This window comes from Myxine glutinosa, chromosome 2, assembly GCF_964187855.1.
Source record: "Myxine glutinosa chromosome 2, kmMyxGlut1.1, whole genome shotgun sequence".
Classification (NCBI taxonomy): Eukaryota; Metazoa; Chordata; class Myxini; order Myxiniformes; family Myxinidae; genus Myxine; species Myxine glutinosa.
Genome location: NC_136262.1, coordinates 142,040,357 through 142,063,295, shown reverse-complemented (window position 1 = coordinate 142,063,295; position 22,939 = coordinate 142,040,357).

Below are 22,939 nucleotides of genomic sequence, written 5' to 3'. Positions count from 1 at the left end.
ACAAGTGCAAAAGTGGTTTCCTGCACCAACACAAGTGCGAAAAATGGTTTTTCAACACTAACACAAGTGCGAAAAGTGGTTTTTCAACACTAACACAAGTGCGAAAAGTGTTTTTCCCACACTAATACAAGTGCAAAAGAGGTTTCCTGCACCAACACAAGTGGGAAAAGTGTATTTTCAACACTAACACAAGTGCGAAAAGTGGGTTTTCAACACTAACACAAGTGCGAAAAGTGGTTTTTCAACAATATCACAAGTGCAAAAAGTGTTTTTTCCACACTAATACAAGTGCAAAAGTGGTTTCCTGCACCAAAACAAGTGGGAAAAGTGGATTTTCAACACTAACACAAGTGCGGAAAGTGGTTTCCTTCACTAACACCATTGCAAAAAGTGGTTTTTCAACACTAACACAGGTGCGAAAAGTGGTTTTTCAACACTAACACAAGTGTGAAAAGTGGTTTTTTCACACTAATACAAGTGCAAAAGTGGTTTCCTGCACCAACACAAGTGCGAAAAGTGGTTTTTCAACACTAACACAAGTGCAAAAAGTGTTTTTTCCACACTAATACAAGGGCAAAAGTGGTTTCCTGCACCAACACGAGTGCGAAAAGTGGATTTTCAACACTAACACAAGTGCGAAAAGTGGGTTTTCAACACTATCACAAGTGCGAAAAGAGGTTTTTCAACACTAACACAAGTGCGAAAAGTGGTTTTTCAACACTAACACAAGTGCGAAAAGTGGTTTTTCCACACTAATACAAGTGCAAAAGTGGTTTCCTGCACCAACACAAGTGCGAAAAGTGGTTTTTCAACACTAATACAAGTGCAAAAGTGGTTTCCTGCACCAACACAAGTGCGAAAAGTGGTTTTTCAACACTAACACAAGTGCGAAAAGTGGTTTTTGAACACTATCACAAGTGCAAAAAGTGTTTTTTCCACACTAATACAAGTGCAAAAGTGGTTTCCTGCACCAACACAAGTGGGAAAAGTGGCTTTTCTACACTATCACAAGTGCAAAAAGTGTTTTTCCCACACTAATACAAGTGCAAAAGTGGTTTCCTGCACCAACACAAGTGGGAAAAGTGGATTTTCAACACTAACACAAGTGCGAAAAGTGGGTTTTCAACACTACCACAAGTGCGAAAAGTGGTTTCCTTCACCAACACCAGTGCGAAAAGCGGTTTTTCAACACTAACACAAGTGCGAAAAGTGGTTTCCTGCACCAACACAAGTGCGAAAAATGGTTTTTCAACACTAATACAAGTGCAAAAGTGGTTCCCTGCACCAACGCAAGTGCGAAAAATGGTTTTTCAACACTAACACAAGTGCGAAAAGTGGTTTTTCAACATTAACACAAGTGTGAAAAGTGTTTTTTCCACACTAATACAAGTGCGAAAAGTGGTTTTTCAACACTATCACAAGTGCAAAAAGTGTTTTTTCCACACTAATACAAGTGCAAAAGTGGGTTCCTGCACTACCACAAGTGGGAAAAGTGGATTTTCAAAACTAACACAAGTGCGAAAAGTGGGTTTTCAACACTAACACAAGTGCGAAAAGTGGTTTTTCCACACTAATACAAGTGCAAAAGTGGTTTCCTGCACCAACACAAGTGCGAAAAGTGGTTTTTCAACACTAACACAAGAGCGAAAAGTGGTTTTTCAACACCAACACAAATGCGAAAAGTGGTTTTTCCACACAAATACAAGTGCAAAAGTGGTTTCCTGCACCAACACAAGTGCGAAAAGTGGTTTTTCAACACTAACACAAGTGCAAAAAGTGTTTTTTCAACACTATCACAAGTGCAAAAAGTGTTTTTTCCACACTAATACAAGTGCAAAAGTGGTTTCCTGCACCAACACAAGTGCGAAAAGTGTTTTTCAACACTAACACAAGTGCGAAAAGTGGTTTTTCAACACTAACACAAGTGCGAAAAGTGGTTTTTCCACACTAATACAAATGCAAAAGTGGTTTCCTGCACCAACACAAGTGCGAAAAGTGGGTTTTCAACACTAACACAAGTGCGAAATGTGGTTTTTCAACACTAACACAAGTGCAAAAAGTGTTTTTTCCACACTAATACAAGTGCAAAAGTGGTTTCCTGCACCAACACAAGTGCGAAAAGTGGTTTTTCAACACTGACACAAGTGCGAAAAGTGGTTTTTCAACACTATCACAAGTGCAAAAAGTGTTTTTTCCACACTAATACAAGTGCAAAAGTGGTTTCCTGCACCAACACAAGTGCGAAAAATGGTTTTTCAACACTAACACAAGTGCGAAAAGTGGTTTTTCAACACTAACACAAGTGCGAAAAGTGTTTTTCCCACACTAATACAAGTGCAAAAGAGGTTTCCTGCACCAACACAAGTGGGAAAAGTGTATTTTCAACACTAACACAAGTGCGAAAAGTGGGTTTTCAACACTAACACAAGTGCGAAAAGTGGTTTTTCAACAATATCACAAGTGCAAAAAGTGTTTTTTCCACACTAATACAAGTGCAAAAGTGGTTTCCTGCACCAAAACAAGTGGGAAAAGTGGATTTTCAACACTAACACAAGTGCGGAAAGTGGTTTCCTTCACTAACACCATTGCAAAAAGTGGTTTTTCAACACTAACACAGGTGCGAAAAGTGGTTTTTCAACACTAACACAAGTGTGAAAAGTGGTTTTTTCACACTAATACAAGTGCAAAAGTGGTTTCCTGCACCAACACAAGTGCGAAAAGTGGTTTTTCAACACTAACACAAGTGCAAAAAGTGTTTTTTCCACACTAATACAAGGGCAAAAGTGGTTTCCTGCACCAACACGAGTGCGAAAAGTGGATTTTCAACACTAACACAAGTGCGAAAAGTGGGTTTTCAACACTATCACAAGTGCGAAAACAGGTTTTTCAACACTAACACAAGTGCGAAAAGTGGTTTTTCAACATTAACACAAGTGCGAAAAGTGGTTTTTCCACACTAATACAAGTGCAAAAGTGGTTTCCTGCACCAACACAAGTGGGAAAAGTGGATTTTCAACACTAACACAAGTGCGAAAAGTGGTTTTTCAACAATAACACATGTGCGAAAAGTGGGTTTTCAACACTAACACAAGTGCGAAAAGTGGTTTCCTTCACCAACACCAGTGCGAAAAGTGGTTTTTCAACACTAACACAAGTGCGAAAAGTGGTTTTTCCACACTAATACAAGTGCAAAAGTGGTTTCCTGCACCAACATAAGTGCGAAAAGTGGTTTTTCAACACTAACACAAGTGCGAAAAGTGGTTTTTCAACACTATCACAAGTGCAAAAAGTGTTTTTTCCACACTAATACAAGTGCAAAAGTGGTTTCCTGCACCAACACAAGTGCGAAAAGTGGTTTTTCAACACTAACACAAGTGCAAAAAGTGTTTTTTCCACAGTAATACAAGTGCAAAAGTGGTTTCCTGCACCAACACGAGTGCGAAAAGTGGATTTTCAACACTAACACAAGTGCGAAAAGTGGGTTTTCAACACTATCACAAGTGCGAAAAGAGGTTTTTCAACACTAACACAAGTGCGAAAAGTGGTTTTTCCACACTAATACAAGTGCAAAAGTGGTTTCCTGCACCAACACAGGTGCGAAAAGTGGTTTTTCAACACTAATACAAGTGCAAAAGTGGTTTCCTGCACCAACACAAGTGCGAAAAGTGGTTTTTCAACACTAACACAAGTGCGAAAAGTGGTTTTTGAACACTATCACAAGTGCAAAAAGTGTTTTTTCCACACTAATACAAGTGCAAAAGTGGTTTCCTGCACCAACACAAGTGGGAAAAGTGGATTTTCAACACTATCACAAGTGCAAAAAGTGTTTTTCCCACACTAATACAAGTGCAAAAGTGGTTTCCTGCACCAACACAAGTGGGAAAAGTGGATTTTCAACACTAACACAAGTGCGAAAAGTGGGTTTTCAACACTACCACAAGTGCGAAAAGTGGTTTCCTTCACCAACACCAGTGCGAAAAGCGGTTTTTCAACACTAACAAAAGTGCGAAAAGTGGTTTCCTGCACCAACACAAGTGCGAAAAATGGTTTTTCAACACTAATACAAGTGCAAAAGTGGTTCCCTGCACCAACGCAAGTGTGAAAAATGGTTTTTCAACACTAACACAAGTGCGAAAAGTGGTTTTTCAACATTAACACAAGTGTGAAAAGTGTTTTTTCCACACTAATACAAGTGCAAAAGTGGTTTCCTGCACAAACACAAGTGGGAAAAGTGTATTTTCAACACTAACACAAGTGCGAAAAGTGGGTTTTCAACACTAATACAAGTGCGAAAAGTGGTTTTTCAACACTATCACAAGTGCAAAAAGTGTTTTTTCCACACTAATACAAGTGCAAAAGTGGGTTCCTGCACTAACACAAGTGGGAAAAGTGGATTTTCAAAACTAACACAAGTGCGAAAAGTGGGTTTTCAACACTAACACAAGTGCGAAAAGTGGTTTTTCCACACTAATACAAGTGCAAAAGTGGTTTCCTGCACCAACACAAGTGCGAAAAGTGGTTTTTCAACACTAACACAAGAGCGAAAAGTGGTTTTTCAACACCAACACAAGTGCGAAAAGTGGGTTTTCCACACAAATACAAGTGCAAAAGTGGTTTCCTGCACCAACACAAGTGCGAAAAGTGGTTTTTCAACACTAACACAAGTGCAAAAAGTGTTTTTTCAACACTATCACAAGTGCAAAAAGTGTTTTTTCCACACTAATACAACTGCAAAAGTGGTTTCCTGCACCAACACAAGTGCGAAAAGTGGTTTTTCAACACTAACACAAGTGCGAAAAGTGGTTTTTCAACACTAACACAAGTGCGAAAAGTGGTTTTTCCACACTAATACAAATGCAAAAGTGGTTTCCTGCACCAACACAAGTGTGAAAAGTGGGTTTTCAACATGAACACAAGTGCGAAATGTGGTTTTTCAACACTAACACAAGTGCAAAAAGTGTTTTTTCCACACTAATACAAGTGCAAAAGTGGTTTCCTGCACCAACACAAGTGCGAAAAGTGGTTTTTCAACACTGACACAAGTGCGAAAAGTGGTTTTTCAACACTATCACAAGTGCAAAAAGTGTTTTTTCCACACTAATACAAGTGCAAAAGTGGTTTCCTGCACGAACACAAGTGCGAAAAATGGTTTTTCAACACTAACACAAGTGCGAAAAGTGGTTTTTCAACACTAACACAAGTGCGAAAAGTGTTTTTCCCACACTAATACAAGTGCAAAAGAGGTTTCCTGCACCAACACAAGTGGGAAAAGTGTATTTTCAACACTAACACAAGTGCGAAAAGTGGGTTTTCAACACTAACACAAGTGCGAAAAGTGGTTTTTCAACAATATCACAAGTGCAAAAAGTGTTTTTTCCACACTAATACAAGTGCAAAAGTGGTTTCCTGCACCAAAACAAGTGGGAAAAGTGGATTTTCAACACTAACACAAGTGCGGAAAGTGGTTTCCTTCACTAACACCATTGCAAAAAGTGGTTTTTCAACACTAACACAGGTGCGAAAAGTGGTTTTTCAACACTAACACAAGTGCGAAAAGTGGTTTCCTTCACCAACACCAGTGCGAAAAGTGGTTTTTCAACACTATCACAAGTGCGAAAACAGGTTTTTCAACACTAACACAAGTGCGAAAAGTGGTTTTTCAACATTAACACAAGTGCGAAAAGTGGTTTTTCCACACTAATACAAGTGCAAAAGTGGTTTCCTGCACCAACACACGTGGGAAAAGTGGATTTTCAACACTAACACAAGTGCGAAGAGTGGTTTTTCAACACTAACACAAGTGCGAAAAGTGGGTTTTCAACACTAACACAAGTGCGAAAAGTGGTTTCCTTCACCAACACCAGTGCGAAAAGTGGTTTTTCAACACTAACACAAGTGCGAAAAGTGGTTTTTCCACACTAATACAAGTGCAAAAGTGGTTTCCTGCACCAACATAAGTGCGAAAAGTGGTTTTTCAACACTAACACAAGTGCGAAAAGTGGTTTTTCAACACTATCACAAGTGCAAAAAGTGTTTTTTCCACACTAATACAAGTGCAAAAGTGGTTTCCTGCACCAACACAAGTGCGAAAAGTGGTTTTTCAACACTAACACAAGTGCAAAAAGTGTTTTTTCCACACTAATACAAGTGCAAAAGTGATTTCCTGCACCAACACGAGTGAGAAAAGTGGATTTTCAACACTAACACAAGTGCGAAAAGTGGGTTTTCAACACTAACACAAGTGCGAAAAGTGGTTTTTGAACACTATCACAAGTGCAAAAAGTGTTTTTTCCACACTAATACAAGTGCAAAAGTGGTTTCCTGCACCAACACAAGTGGGAAAAGTGGATTTTCAACACTATCACAAGTGCAAAAAGTGTTTTTCCCACACTAATACAAGTGCAAAAGTGGTTTCCTGCACCAACACAAGTGGGAAAAGTGGATTTTCAACACTAACACAAGTGCGAAAAGTGGGTTTTCAACACTACCACAAGTGCGAAAAGTGGTTTCCTTCACCAACACCAGTGCGAAAAGCGGTTTTTCAACACTAACAAAAGTGCGAAAAGTGGTTTCCTGCACCAACACAAGTGCGAAAAATGGTTTTTCAACACTAATACAAGTGCAAAAGTGGTTCCCTGCACCAACGCAAGTGCGAAAAATGGTTTTTCAACACTAACACAAGTGCGAAAAGTGGTTTTTCAACATTAACACAAGTGTGAAAAGTGTTTTTTCCACACTAATACAAGTGCAAAAGTGGTTTCCTGCACAAACACAAGTGGGAAAAGTGTATTTTCAACACTAACACAAGTGCGAAAAGTGGGTTTTCAACACTAATACAAGTGCGAAAAGTGGTTTTTCAACACTATCACAAGTGCAAAAAGTGTTTTTTCCACACTAATACAAGTGCAAAAGTGGGTTCCTGCACTAACACAAGTGGGAAAAGTGGATTTTCAAAACTAACACAAGTGCGAAAAGTGGGTTTTCAACACTAACACAAGTGCGAAAAGTGGTTTTTCCACACTAATACAAGTGCAAAAGTGGTTTCCTGCACCAACACAAGTGCGAAAAGTGGTTTTTCAACACTAACACAAGAGCGAAAAGTGGTTTTTCAACACCAACACAAGTGCGAAAAGTGGGTTTTCCACACAAATACAAGTGCAAAAGTGGTTTCCTGCACCAACACAAGTGCGAAAAGTGGTTTTTCAACACTAACACAAGTGCAAAAAGTGTTTTTTCAACACTATCACAAGTGCAAAAAGTGTTTTTTCCACACTAATACAACTGCAAAAGTGGTTTCCTGCACCAACACAAGTGCGAAAAGTGGTTTTTCAACACTAACACAAGTGCGAAAAGTGGTTTTTCAACACTAACACAAGTGCGAAAAGTGGTTTTTCCACACTAATACAAATGCAAAAGTGGTTTCCTGCACCAACACAAGTGTGAAAAGTGGGTTTTCAACATGAACACAAGTGCGAAATGTGGTTTTTCAACACTAACACAAGTGCAAAAAGTGTTTTTTCCACACTAATACAAGTGCAAAAGTGGTTTCCTGCACCAACACAAGTGCGAAAAGTGGTTTTTCAACACTGACACAAGTGCGAAAAGTGGTTTTTCAACACTATCACAAGTGCAAAAAGTGTTTTTTCCACACTAATACAAGTGCAAAAGTGGTTTCCTGCACGAACACAAGTGCGAAAAATGGTTTTTCAACACTAACACAAGTGCGAAAAGTGGTTTTTCAACACTAACACAAGTGCGAAAAGTGTTTTTCCCACACTAATACAAGTGCAAAAGAGGTTTCCTGCACCAACACAAGTGGGAAAAGTGTATTTTCAACACTAACACAAGTGCGAAAAGTGGGTTTTCAACACTAACACAAGTGCGAAAAGTGGTTTTTCAACAATATCACAAGTGCAAAAAGTGTTTTTTCCACACTAATACAAGTGCAAAAGTGGTTTCCTGCACCAAAACAAGTGGGAAAAGTGGATTTTCAACACTAACACAAGTGCGGAAAGTGGTTTCCTTCACTAACACCATTGCAAAAAGTGGTTTTTCAACACTAACACAGGTGCGAAAAGTGGTTTTTCAACACTAACACAAGTGCGAAAAGTGGTTTCCTTCACCAACACCAGTGCGAAAAGTGGTTTTTCAACACTATCACAAGTGCGAAAACAGGTTTTTCAACACTAACACAAGTGCGAAAAGTGGTTTTTCAACATTAACACAAGTGCGAAAAGTGGTTTTTCCACACTAATACAAGTGCAAAAGTGGTTTCCTGCACCAACACACGTGGGAAAAGTGGATTTTCAACACTAACACAAGTGCGAAGAGTGGTTTTTCAACACTAACACAAGTGCGAAAAGTGGGTTTTCAACACTAACACAAGTGCGAAAAGTGGTTTCCTTCACCAACACCAGTGCGAAAAGTGGTTTTTCAACACTAACACAAGTGCGAAAAGTGGTTTTTCCACACTAATACAAGTGCAAAAGTGGTTTCCTGCACCAACATAAGTGCGAAAAGTGGTTTTTCAACACTAACACAAGTGCGAAAAGTGGTTTTTCAACACTATCACAAGTGCAAAAAGTGTTTTTTCCACACTAATACAAGTGCAAAAGTGGTTTCCTGCACCAACACAAGTGCGAAAAGTGGTTTTTCAACACTAACACAAGTGCAAAAAGTGTTTTTTCCACACTAATACAAGTGCAAAAGTGATTTCCTGCACCAACACGAGTGAGAAAAGTGGATTTTCAACACTAACACAAGTGCGAAAAGTGGGTTTTCAACACTATCACAAGTGCGAAAAGAGGTTTTTCAACACTAACACAAGTGCGAAAAGTGGTTTTTCAACACTAACACAAGTGCGAAAAGTGGTTTTTTCCACACTAATACAAGTGCAAAAGTGGTTTCCTGCACCAACACAAGTGCGAAAAGTGGTTTTTCAACACTAATACAAGTGCAAAAGTGGTTTCCTGCACCAACACAAGTGCGAAAAGTGGTTTTTCAACACTAACACAAGTGCGAAAAGTGGTTTTTGAACACTATCACAAGTGCAAAAAGTGTTTTTTCCACACTAATACAAGGTGAAGGTTTCCTTCACCAACACCAGTGCGAAAAGCGGTTTTTCAACACTAACACAAGTGCGAAAAGTGGTTTCCTGCACCAACACAAGTGCGAAAAATGGTTTTTCAACACTAATACAAGTGCAAAAGTGGTTCCCTGCACCAACGCAAGTGCGAAAAATGGTTTTTCCACACTAATACAAGTGCAAAAGTGGTTTCCTGCACCAACACAAGTGGGAAAAGTGGATTTTCAACACTATCACAAGTGCAAAAAGTGTTTTTCCCACACTAATACAAGTGCAAAAGTGGTTTCCTGCACCAACACAAGTGGGAAAAGTGGATTTTCAACACTAACACAAGTGCGAAAAGTGGGTTTTCAACACTACCACAAGTGCGAAAAGTGGTTTCCTTCACCAACACCAGTGCGAAAAGCGGTTTTTCAACACTAACACAAGTGCGAAAAGTGGTTTCCTGCACCAACACAAGTGCGAAAAATGGTTTTTCAACACTAATACAAGTGCAAAAGTGGTTCCCTGCACCAACGCAAGTGCGAAAAATGGTTTTTCAACACTAACACAAGTGCGAAAAGTGGTTTTTCAACATTAACACAAGTGTGAAAAGTGTTTTTTCCACACTAATACAAGTGCGAAAAGTGGTTTTTCAACACTATCACAAGTGCAAAAAGTGTTTTTTCCACACTAATACAAGTGCAAAAGTGGGTTCCTGCACTACCACAAGTGGGAAAAGTGGATTTTCAAAACTAACACAAGTGCGAAAAGTGGGTTTTCAACACTAACACAAGTGCGAAAAGTGGTTTTTCCACACTAATACAAGTGCAAAAGTGGTTTCCTGCACCAACACAAGTGCGAAAAGTGGTTTTTCAACACTAACACAAGAGCGAAAAGTGGTTTTTCAACACCAACACAAATGCGAAAAGTGGTTTTTCCACACAAATACAAGTGCAAAAGTGGTTTCCTGCACCAACACAAGTGCGAAAAGTGGTTTTTCAACACTAACACAAGTGCAAAAAGTGTTTTTTCAACACTATCACAAGTGCAAAAAGTGTTTTTTCCACACTAATACAAGTGCAAAAGTGGTTTCCTGCACCAACACAAGTGCGAAAAGTGTTTTTCAACACTAACACAAGTGCGAAAAGTGGTTTTTCAACACTAACACAAGTGCGAAAAGTGGTTTTTCCACACTAATACAAATGCAAAAGTGGTTTCCTGCACCAACACAAGTGCGAAAAGTGGGTTTTCAACACTAACACAAGTGCGAAATGTGGTTTTTCAACACTAACACAAGTGCAAAAAGTGTTTTTTCCACACTAATACAAGTGCAAAAGTGGTTTCCTGCACCAACACAAGTGCGAAAAGTGGTTTTTCAACACTGACACAAGTGCGAAAAGTGGTTTTTCAACACTATCACAAGTGCAAAAAGTGTTTTTTCCACACTAATACAAGTGCAAAAGTGGTTTCCTGCACCAACACAAGTGCGAAAAATGGTTTTTCAACACGAACACAAGTGCGAAAAGTGGTTTTTCAACACTAACACAAGTGCGAAAAATGTTTTTCCCACACTAATACAAGTGCAAAAGAGGTTTCCTGCACCAACACAAGTGGGAAAAGTGTATTTTCAACACTAACACAAGTGCGAAAAGTGGGTTTTCAACACTAACACAAGTGCGAAAAGTGGTTTTTCAACAATATCACAAGTGCAAAAAGTGTTTTTTCCACACTAATACAAGTGCAAAAGTGGTTTCCTGCACCAAAACAAGTGGGAAAAGTGGATTTTCAACACTAACACAAGTGCGGAAAGTGGTTTCCTTCACTAACACCATTGCAAAAAGTGGTTTTTCAACACTAACACAGGTGCGAAAAGTGGTTTTTCAACACTAACACAAGTGTGAAAAGTGGTTTTTTCACACTAATACAAGTGCAAAAGTGGTTTCCTGCACCAACACAAGTGCGAAAAGTGGTTTTTCAACACTAACACAAGTGCAAAAAGTGTTTTTTCCACACTAATACAAGGGCAAAAGTGGTTTCCTGCACCAACACGAGTGCGAAAAGTGGATTTTCAACACTAACACAAGTGCGAAAAGTGGGTTTTCAACACTATCACAAGTGCGAAAACAGGTTTTTCAACACTAACACAAGTGCGAAAAGTGGTTTGTCAACATTAACACAAGTGCGAAAAGTGGTTTTTCCACACTAATACAAGTGCAAAAGTGGTTTCCTGCACCAACACAAGTGGGAAAAGTGGATTTTCAACACTAACACAAGTGCGAAAAGTGGTTTTTCAACACTAACACATGTGCGAAAAGTGGGTTTTCAACACTAACACAAGTGCGAAAAGTGGTTTCCTTCACCAACACCAGTGCGAAAAGTGGTTTTTCAACACTAACACAAGTGCGAAAAGTGGTTTTTCCACACTAATACAAGTGCAAAAGTGGTTTCCTGCACCAACATAAGTGCGAAAAGTGGTTTTTCAACACTAACACAAGTGCGAAAAGTGGTTTTTCAACACTATCACAAGTGCAAAAAGTGTTTTTTCCACACTAATACAAGTGCAAAAGTGGTTTCCTGCACCAACACAAGTGCGAAAAGTGGTTTTTCAACACTAACACAAGTGCAAAAAGTGTTTTTTCCACACTAATACAAGTGCAAAAGTGGTTTCCTGCACCAACACGAGTGCGAAAAGTGGATTTTCAACACTATCACAAGTGTGAAAAGTGGGTTTTCAACACTATCACAAGTGCGAAAAGAAGTTTTTCAACACTAACACAAGTGCGGAAAGTGGTTTTTCCACACTAATACAAGTGCAAAAGTGGTTTCCTGCACCAACACAGGTGCGAAAAGTGGTTTTTCAACACTAATACAAGTGCAAAAGTGGTTTCCTGCACCAACACAAGTGCGAAAAGTGGTTTTTCAACACTAACACAAGTGCGAAAAGTGGTTTTTGAACACTATCACAAGTGCAAAAAGTGTTTTTTCAACACTAATACAAGTGCAAAAGTGGTTTCCTGCACCAACACAAGTGGGAAAAGTGGATTTTCAACACTATCACAAGTGCAAAAAGTGTTTTTCCCACACTAATACAAGTGCAAAAGTGGTTTCCTGCACCAACACAAGTGGGAAAAGTGGATTTTCAACACTAACACAAGTGTGAAAAGTGGGTTTTCAACACTACCACAAGTGCGAAAAGTGGTTTCCTTCACCAACACCAGTGCGAAAAGCGGTTTTTCAACACTAACAAAAGTGCGAAAAGTGGTTTCCTGCACCAACACAAGTGCGAAAAATGGTTTTTCAACACTAATACAAGTGCAAAAGTGGTTCCCTGCACCAACGCAAGTGCGAAAAATGGTTTTTCAACACTAACACAAGTGCGAAAAGTGGTTTTTCAACATTAACACAAGTGTGAAATGTGTTTTTTCCACACTAATACAAGTGCAAAAGTGGTTTCCTGCACAAACACAAGTGGGAAAAGTGTATTTTCAACACTAACACAAGTGCGAAAAGTGGGTTTTCAACACTAATACAAGTGCGAAAAGTGGTTTTTCAACACTATCACAAGTGCAAAAAGTGTTTTTTCCACACTAATACAAGTGCAAAAGTGGGTTCCTGCACTAACACAAGTGGGAAAAGTGGATTTTCAAAACTAACACAAGTGCGAAAAGTGGGTTTTCAACACTAACACAAGTGCGAAAAGTGGTTTTTCCACAGTAATACAAGTGCAAAAGTGGTTTCCTGCACCAACACAAGTGCGAAAAGTGGTTTTTCAACACTAACACAAGAGCGAAAAGTGGTTTTTCAACACCAACACAAGTGCGAAAAGTGGGTTTTCCACACAAATACAAGTGCAAAAGTGGTTTCCTGCACCAACACAAGTGCGAAAAGTGGTTTTTCAACACTAACACAAGTGCAAAAAGTGTTTTTTCAACACTATCACAAGTGCAAAAAGTGTTTTTTCCACACTAATACAAGTGCAAAAGTGGTTTCCTGCACCAACACAAGTGCGAAAAGTGGTTTTTCAACACTAACACAAGTGCGAAAAGTGGTTTTTCAACACTAACACAAGTGCGAAAAGTGGTTTTTCCACACTAATACAAATGCAAAAGTGGTTTCCTGCACCAACACAAGTGTGAAAAGTGGGTTTTCAACATGAACACAAGTGCGAAATGTGGTTTTTCAACACTAACACAAGTGCGAAAAATGTTTTTCCCACACTAATACAAGTGCAAAAGAGGTTTCCTGCACCAACACAAGTGGGAAAAGTGTATTTTCAACACTAACACAAGTGCGAAAAGTGGGTTTTCAACACTAACACAAGTGCGAAAAGTGGTTTTTCAACAATATCACAAGTGCAAAAAGTGTTTTTTCCACACTAATACAAGTGCAAAAGTGGTTTCCTGCACCAAAACAAGTGGGAAAAGTGGATTTTCAACACTAACACAAGTGCGGAAAGTGGTTTCCTTCACTAACACCATTGCAAAAAGTGGTTTTTCAACACTAACACAGGTGCGAAAAGTGGTTTTTCAACACTAACACAAGTGTGAAAAGTGGTTTTTTCACACTAATACAAGTGCAAAAGTGGTTTCCTGCACCAACACAAGTGCGAAAAGTGGTTTTTCAACACTAACACAAGTGCAAAAAGTGTTTTTTCCACACTAATACAAGGGCAAAAGTGGTTTCCTGCACCAACACGAGTGCGAAAAGTGGATTTTCAACACTAACACAAGTGCGAAAAGTGGGTTTTCAACACTATCACAAGTGCGAAAACAGGTTTTTCAACACTAACACAAGTGCGAAAAGTGGTTTGTCAACATTAACACAAGTGCGAAAAGTGGTTTTTCCACACTAATACAAGTGCAAAAGTGGTTTCCTGCACCAACACAAGTGGGAAAAGTGGATTTTCAACACTAACACAAGTGCGAAAAGTGGTTTTTCAACACTAACACATGTGCGAAAAGTGGGTTTTCAACACTAACACAAGTGCGAAAAGTGGTTTCCTTCACCAACACCAGTGCGAAAAGTGGTTTTTCAACACTAACACAAGTGCGAAAAGTGGTTTTTCCACACTAATACAAGTGCAAAAGTGGTTTCCTGCACCAACATAAGTGCGAAAAGTGGTTTTTCAACACTAACACAAGTGCGAAAAGTGGTTTTTCAACACTATCACAAGTGCAAAAAGTGTTTTTTCCACACTAATACAAGTGCAAAAGTGGTTTCCTGCACCAACACAAGTGCGAAAAGTGGTTTTTCAACACTAACACAAGTGCAAAAAGTGTTTTTTCCACACTAATACAAGTGCAAAAGTGGTTTCCTGCACCAACACGAGTGCGAAAAGTGGATTTTCAACACTATCACAAGTGTGAAAAGTGGGTTTTCAACACTATCACAAGTGCGAAAAGAAGTTTTTCAACACTAACACAAGTGCGGAAAGTGGTTTTTCCACACTAATACAAGTGCAAAAGTGGTTTCCTGCACCAACACAGGTGCGAAAAGTGGTTTTTCAACACTAATACAAGTGCAAAAGTGGTTTCCTGCACCAACACAAGTGCGAAAAGTGGTTTTTCAACACTAACACAAGTGCGAAAAGTGGTTTTTGAACACTATCACAAGTGCAAAAAGTGTTTTTTCAACACTAATACAAGTGCAAAAGTGGTTTCCTGCACCAACACAAGTGGGAAAAGTGGATTTTCAACACTATCACAAGTGCAAAAAGTGTTTTTCCCACACTAATACAAGTGCAAAAGTGGTTTCCTGCACCAACACAAGTGGGAAAAGTGGATTTTCAACACTAACACAAGTGTGAAAAGTGGGTTTTCAACACTACCACAAGTGCGAAAAGTGGTTTCCTTCACCAACACCAGTGCGAAAAGCGGTTTTTCAACACTAACAAAAGTGCGAAAAGTGGTTTCCTGCACCAACACAAGTGCGAAAAATGGTTTTTCAACACTAATACAAGTGCAAAAGTGGTTCCCTGCACCAACGCAAGTGCGAAAAATGGTTTTTCAACACTAACACAAGTGCGAAAAGTGGTTTTTCAACATTAACACAAGTGTGAAATGTGTTTTTTCCACACTAATACAAGTGCAAAAGTGGTTTCCTGCACAAACACAAGTGGGAAAAGTGTATTTTCAACACTAACACAAGTGCGAAAAGTGGGTTTTCAACACTAATACAAGTGCGAAAAGTGGTTTTTCAACACTATCACAAGTGCAAAAAGTGTTTTTTCCACACTAATACAAGTGCAAAAGTGGGTTCCTGCACTAACACAAGTGGGAAAAGTGGATTTTCAAAACTAACACAAGTGCGAAAAGTGGGTTTTCAACACTAACACAAGTGCGAAAAGTGGTTTTTCCACAGTAATACAAGTGCAAAAGTGGTTTCCTGCACCAACACAAGTGCGAAAAGTGGTTTTTCAACACTAACACAAGAGCGAAAAGTGGTTTTTCAACACCAACACAAGTGCGAAAAGTGGGTTTTCCACACAAATACAAGTGCAAAAGTGGTTTCCTGCACCAACACAAGTGCGAAAAGTGGTTTTTCAACACTAACACAAGTGCAAAAAGTGTTTTTTCAACACTATCACAAGTGCAAAAAGTGTTTTTTCCACACTAATACAAGTGCAAAAGTGGTTTCCTGCACCAACACAAGTGCGAAAAGTGGTTTTTCAACACTAACACAAGTGCGAAAAGTGGTTTTTCAACACTAACACAAGTGCGAAAAGTGGTTTTTCCACACTAATACAAATGCAAAAGTGGTTTCCTGCACCAACACAAGTGTGAAAAGTGGGTTTTCAACATGAACACAAGTGCGAAATGTGGTTTTTCAACACTAACACAAGTGCGAAAAATGTTTTTCCCACACTAATACAAGTGCAAAAGAGGTTTCCTGCACCAACACAAGTGGGAAAAGTGTATTTTCAACACTAACACAAGTGCGAAAAGTGGGTTTTCAACACTAACACAAGTGCGAAAAGTGGTTTTTCAACAATATCACAAGTGCAAAAAGTGTTTTTTCCACACTAATACAAGTGCAAAAGTGGTTTCCTGCACCAAAACAAGTGGGAAAAGTGGATTTTCAACACTAACACAAGTGCGGAAAGTGGTTTCCTTCACTAACACCATTGCAAAAAGTGGTTTTTCAACACTAACACAGGTGCGAAAAGTGGTTTTTCAACACTAACACAAGTGTGAAAAGTGGTTTTTTCACACTAATACAAGTGCAAAAGTGGTTTCCTGCACCAACACAAGTGCGAAAAGTGGTTTTTCAACACTAACACAAGTGCAAAAAGTGTTTTTTCCACACTAATACAAGGGCAAAAGTGGTTTCCTGCACCAACACGAGTGCGAAAAGTGGATTTTCAACACTAACACAAGTGCGAAAAGTGGGTTTTCAACACTATCACAAGTGCGAAAACAGGTTTTTCAACACTAACACAAGTGCGAAAAGTGGTTTGTCAACATTAACACAAGTGCGAAAAGTGGTTTTTCCACACTAATACAAGTGCAAAAGTGGTTTCCTGCACCAACACAAGTGGGAAAAGTGGATTTTCAACACTAACACAAGTGCGAAAAGTGGTTTTTCAACACTAACACATGTGCGAAAAGTGGGTTTTCAACACTAACACAAGTGCGAAAAGTGGTTTCCTTCACCAACACCAGTGCGAAAAGTGGTTTTTCAACACTAACACAAGTGCGAAAAGTGGTTTTTCCACACTAATACAAGTGCAAAAGTGGTTTCCTGCACCAACATAAGTGCGAAAAGTGGTTTTTCAACACTAACACAAGTGCGAAAAGTGGTTTTTCAACACTATCACAAGTGCAAAAAGTGTTTTTTCCACACTAATACAAGTGCAAAAGTGGTTTCCTGCACCAACACAAGTGCGAAAAGTGGTTTTTCAACACTAACACAAGTGCAAAAAGTGTTTTTTCCACACTAATACAAGTGCAAAAGTGGTTTCCTGCACCAACACGAGTGCGAAAAGTGGATTTTCAACACTATCACAAGTGTGAAAAGTGGGTTTTCAACACTATCACAAGTGCGAAAAGAAGTTTTTCAACACTAACACAAGTGCGGAAAGTGGTTTTTCCACACTAATACAAGTGCAAAAGTGGTTTCCTGCACCAACACAGGTGCGAAAAGTGGTTTTTCAACACTAATACAAGTGCAAAAGTGGTTTCCTGCACCAACACAAGTGCGAAAAGTGGTTTTTCAACACTAACACAAGTGCGAAAAGTGGTTTTTGAACACTATCACAAGTGCAAAAAGTGTTTTTTCAACACTAATACAAGTGCAAAAGTGGTTTCCTGCACCAACACAAGTGGGAAAAGTGGATTTTCAACACTATCACAAGTGCAAAAAGTGTTTTTCCCACACTAATACAAGTGCAAAAGTGGTTTCCTGCACCAACACAAGTGGGAAAAGTGGATTTTCAACACTAACACAAGTGTGAAAAGTGGGTTTTCAACACTACCACAAGTGCGAAAAGTGGTTTCCTTCACCAACACCAGTGCGAAAAGCGGTTTTTCAACACTAACAAAAGTGCGAAAAGTGGTTTCCTGCACCAACACAAGTGCGAAAAATGGTTTTTCAACACTAATACAAGTGCAAAAGTGGTTCCCTGCACCAACGCAAGTGCGAAAAATGGTTTTTCAACACTAACACAAGTGCGAAAAGTGGTTTTTCAACATTAACACAAGTGTGAAATGTGTTTTTTCCACACTAATACAAGTGCAAAAGTGGTTTCCTGCACAAACACAAGTGGGAAAAGTGTATTTTCAACACTAACACAAGTGCGAAAAGTGGGTTTTCAACACTAATACAAGTGCGAAAAGTGGTTTTTCAACACTATCACAAGTGCAAAAAGTGTTTTTTCCACACTAATACAAGTGCAAAAGTGGGTTCCTGCACTAACACAAGTGGGAAAAGTGGATTTTCAAAACTAACACAAGTGCGAAAAGTGGGTTTTCAACACTAACACAAGTGCGAAAAGTGGTTTTTCCACAGTAATACAAGTGCAAAAGTGGTTTCCTGCACCAACACAAGTGCGAAAAGTGGTTTTTCAACACTAACACAAGAGCGAAAAGTGGTTTTTCAACACCAACACAAGTGCGAAAAGTGGGTTTTCCACACAAATACAAGTGCAAAAGTGGTTTCCTGCACCAACACAAGTGCGAAAAGTGGTTTTTCAACACTAACACAAGTGCAAAAAGTGTTTTTTCAACACTATCACAAGTGCAAAAAGTGTTTTTTCCACACTAATACAAGTGCAAAAGTGGTTTCCTGCACCAACACAAGTGCGAAAAGTGGTTTTTCAACACTAACACAAGTGCGAAAAGTGGTTTTTCAACACTAACACAAGTGCGAAAAGTGGTTTTTCCACACTAATACAAATGCAAAAGTGGTTTCCTGCACCAACACAAGTGTGAAAAGTGGGTTTTCAACATGAACACAAGTGCGAAATGTGGTTTTTCAACACTAACACAAGTGCAAAAAGTGTTTTTTCCACACTAATACAAGTGCAAAAGTGGTTTCCTGCACCAACACAAGTGCGAAAAGTGGTTTTTCAACACTGACACAAGTGCGAAAAGTGGTTTTTCAACACTATCACAAGTGCAAAAAGTGTTTTTTCCACACTAATACAAGTGCAAAAGTGGTTTCCTGCACGAACACAAGTGCGAAAAATGGTTTTTCAACACTAACACAAGTGCGAAAAGTGGTTTTTCAACACTAACACAAGTGCGAAAAGTGTTTTTCCCACACTAATACAAGTGCAAAAGAGGTTTCCTGCACCAACACAAGTGGGAAAAGTGTATTTTCAACACTAACACAAGTGCGAAAAGTGGGTTTTCAACACTAACACAAGTGCGAAAAGTAGTTTTTCAACAATATCACAAGTGCAAAAATGTTTTTTCCACACTAATACAAGTGCAAAAGTGGTTTCCTGCACCAAAACAAGTGGGAAAAGTGGATTTTCAACACTAACACAAGTGCGGAAAGTGGTTTCCTTCACTAACACCATTGCAAAAAGTGGTTTTTCAACACTAACACAGGTGCGAAAAGTGGTTTTTCAACACTAACACAAGTGTGAAAAGTGGTTTTTCCACACTAATATAAGTGCAAAAGTGGTTTCCTGCACCAACACAAGTGCGAAAAGTGGATTTTCAACACTAACACAAGTGCTAAAAGTGGGTTTTCAACACTATCACAAGTGCGAAAACAGGTTTTTCAACACTAACACAAGTGCGAAAAGTGGTTTTTCCACACTAATACAAGTGCAAAAGTGGTTTCCTGCACCAACACAAGTTGGAAAAGTGGATTTTCAACACTATCACAAGTGCAAAAAGTGTTTTTCCCACACTAATACAAGTGCAAAAGTGGTTTCCTGCAACAACACAAGTGGGAAAAGTGGATTTTCAACACTAACACAAGTGCGAAAAGTGGTTTTTCAACACTAACACAAGAGCGAAAAGTGGTTTTTCAACACCAACACAAGTGCGAAAAGTGGTTTTTCCACACAAATACAAGTGCAAAAGTGGTTTCCTGCACCAACACAAGTGCGAAAAGTGGTTTTTCAACACTAACACAAGTGCAAAAAGTGTTTTTTCAACACTATCACAAGTGCAAAAAGTGTTTTTTCCACACTAACACAAGTGCAAAAGTGGTTTCCTGCACCAACACAAGTGCGAAAAGTGTTTTTCAACACTAACACAAGTGCGAAAAGTGGTTTTTCAACACTAACACAAGTGCGAAAAGTGGTTTTTCCACACTAATACAAATGCAAAAGTGGTTTCCTGCACCAACACAAGTGCGAAAAGTGGGTTTTCAACACTAACACAAGTGCGAAATGTGGTTTTTCAACACTAACACAAGTGCAAAAAGTGTTTTTTCCACACTAATACAAGTGCAAAAGTGGTTTCCTGCACCAACACAAGTGCGAAAAGTGGTTTTTCAACACTGACACAAGTGTGAAAAGTGCTTTTTCAACACTATCACAAGTGCAAAAAGTGTTTTTTCCACACTCATACAAGTGCAAAAGTGGTTTCCTGCACCAACACAAGTGCGAAAAATGGTTTTTCAACACTAACACAAGTGCGAAAAGTGGTTTTTCAACACTAACACAAGTGCGAAAAGTGTTTTTCCCACACTAATACAAGTGCAAAAGAGGTTTCCTGCACCAACACAAGTGGGAAAAGTTTATTTTCAAGACTAACACAAGTGCGAAAAGTGGGTTTTCAACACTAACACAAGTGCGAAAAGTGGTTTTTCAACAATATCACAAGTGCAAAGAGTGTTTTTTCCACACTAATACAAGTGCAAAAGTGGTTTCCTGCACCAAAACAAGTGGGAAAAGTGGATTTTCAACACTAACACAAGTGCGAAAAGTGGTTTCCTTCACTAACACCATTGCAAAAAGTGGTTTTTCAACACTAACACAGGTGCGAAAAGTGGTTTTTCAACACTAACACAAGTGTGAAAAGTGGTTTTTTCACACTAATACAAGTGCAAAAGTGGTTTCCTGCACCAACACAAGTGCGAAAAGTGGTTTTTCAACACTAACACAAGTGCAAAAAGTGTTTTTTCCACACTAATACAAGGGCAAAAGTGGTTTCCTGCACCAACACGAGTGCGAAAAGTGGATTTTCAACACTAACACAAGTGCGAAAAGTGGGTTTTCAACACTATCACAAGTGCGAAAACAGGTTTTTCAACACTAACACAAGTGTGAAAAGTGGTTTTTCAACATTAACACAAGTGCGAAAAGTGGTTTTTCCACACTAATACAAGTGCAAAAGTGGTTTCCTGCACCAACACACGTGGGAAAAGTGGATTTTCAACACTAACACAAGTGCGAAGAGTGGTTTTTCAACACTAACACAAGTGCGAAAAGTGGGTTTTCAACACTAACACAAGTGCGAAAAGTGGTTTCCTTCACCAACACCACTGCGAAAAGTGGTTTTTCAACACTAACACAAGTGCGAAAAGTGGTTTTTCCACACTAATACAAGTGCAAAAGTGGTTTCCTGCACCAACATAAGTGCGAAAAGTGGTTTTTCAACACTAACACAAGTGCGAAAAGTGGTTTTTCAACACTATCACAAGTGCAAAAAGTGTTTTTTCCACACTAATACAAGTGCAAAAGTGGTTTCCTGCACCAACACAAGTGCGAAAAGTGGTTTTTCAACACTAACACAAGTGCAAAAAGTGTTTTTTCCACACTAATACAAGTGCAAAAGTGATTTCCTGCACCAACACGAGTGAGAAAAGTGGATTTTCAACACTAACACAAGTGCGAAAAGTGGGTTTTCAACACTATCACAAGTGCGAAAAGAGGTTTTTCAACACTAACACAAGTGCGAAAAGTGGTTTTTCAACACTAACACAAGTGCGAAAAGTGGTTTTTCCACACTAATACAAGTGCAAAAGTGGTTTCCTGCACCAACACAAGTGCGAAAAGTGGTTTTTCAACACTAATACAAGTGCAAAAGTGGTTTCCTGCACCAACACAAGTGCGAAAAGTGGTTTTTCAACACTAACACAAGTGCGAAAAGTGGTTTTTGAACACTATCACAAGTGCAAAAAGTGTTTTTTCCACACTAATACAAGTGCAAAAGTGGTTTCCTGCACCAACACAAGTGGGAAAAGTGGCTTTTCAACACTATCACAAGTGCAAAAAGTGTTTTTCCCACACTAATACAAGTGCAAAAGTGGTTTCCTGCACCAACACAAGTGGGAAAAGTGGATTTTCAACACTAACACAAGTGCGAAAAGTGGGTTTTCAACACTACCACAAGTGCGAAAAGTGGTTTCCTTCACCAACACCAGTGCGAAAAGCGGTTTTTCAACACTAACACAAGTGCGAAAAGTGGTTTCCTGCACCAACACAAGTGCGAAAAATGGTTTTTCAACACTAATACAAGTGCAAAAGTGGTTCCCTGCACCAACGCAAGTGCGAAAAATGGTTTTTCAACACTAACACAAGTGCGAAAAGTGGTTTTTCAACATTAACACAAGTGTGAAAAGTGTTTTTTCCACACTAATACAAGTGCGAAAAGTGGTTTTTCAACACTATCACAAGTGCAAAAAGTGTTTTTTCCACACTAATACAAGTGCAAAAGTGGGTTCCTGCACTACCACAAGTGGGAAAAGTGGATTTTCAAAACTAACACAAGTGCGAAAAGTGGGTTTTCAACACTAACACAAGTGCGAAAAGTGGTTTTTCCACACTAATACAAGTGCAAAAGTGGTTTCCTGCACCAACACAAGTGCGAAAAGTGGTTTTTCAACACTAACACAAGAGCGAAAAGTGGTTTTTCAACACCAACACAAATGCGAAAAGTGGTTTTTCCACACAAATACAAGTGCAAAAGTGGTTTCCTGCACCAACACAAGTACGAAAAGTGGTTTTTCAACACTAACACAAGTGCAAAAAGTGTTTTTTCAACACTATCACAAGTGCAAAAAGTGTTTTTTCCACACTAATACAAGTGCAAAAGTGGTTTCCTGCACCAACACAAGTGCGAAAAGTGTTTTTCAACACTAACACAAGTGCGAAAAGTGGTTTTTCAACACTAACACAAGTGCGAAAAGTGGTTTTTCCACACTAATACAAATGCAAAAGTGGTTTCCTGCACCAACACAAGTGCGAAAAGTGGGTTTTCAACACTAACACAAGTGCGAAATGTGGTTTTTCAACACTAACACAAGTGCAAAAAGTGTTTTTTCCACACTAATACAAGTGCAAAAGTGGTTTCCTGCACCAACACAAGTGCGAAAAGTGGTTTTTCAACACTGACACAAGTGCGAAAAGTGGTTTTTCAACACTATCACAAGTGCAAAAAGTGTTTTTTCCACACTAATACAAGTGCAAAA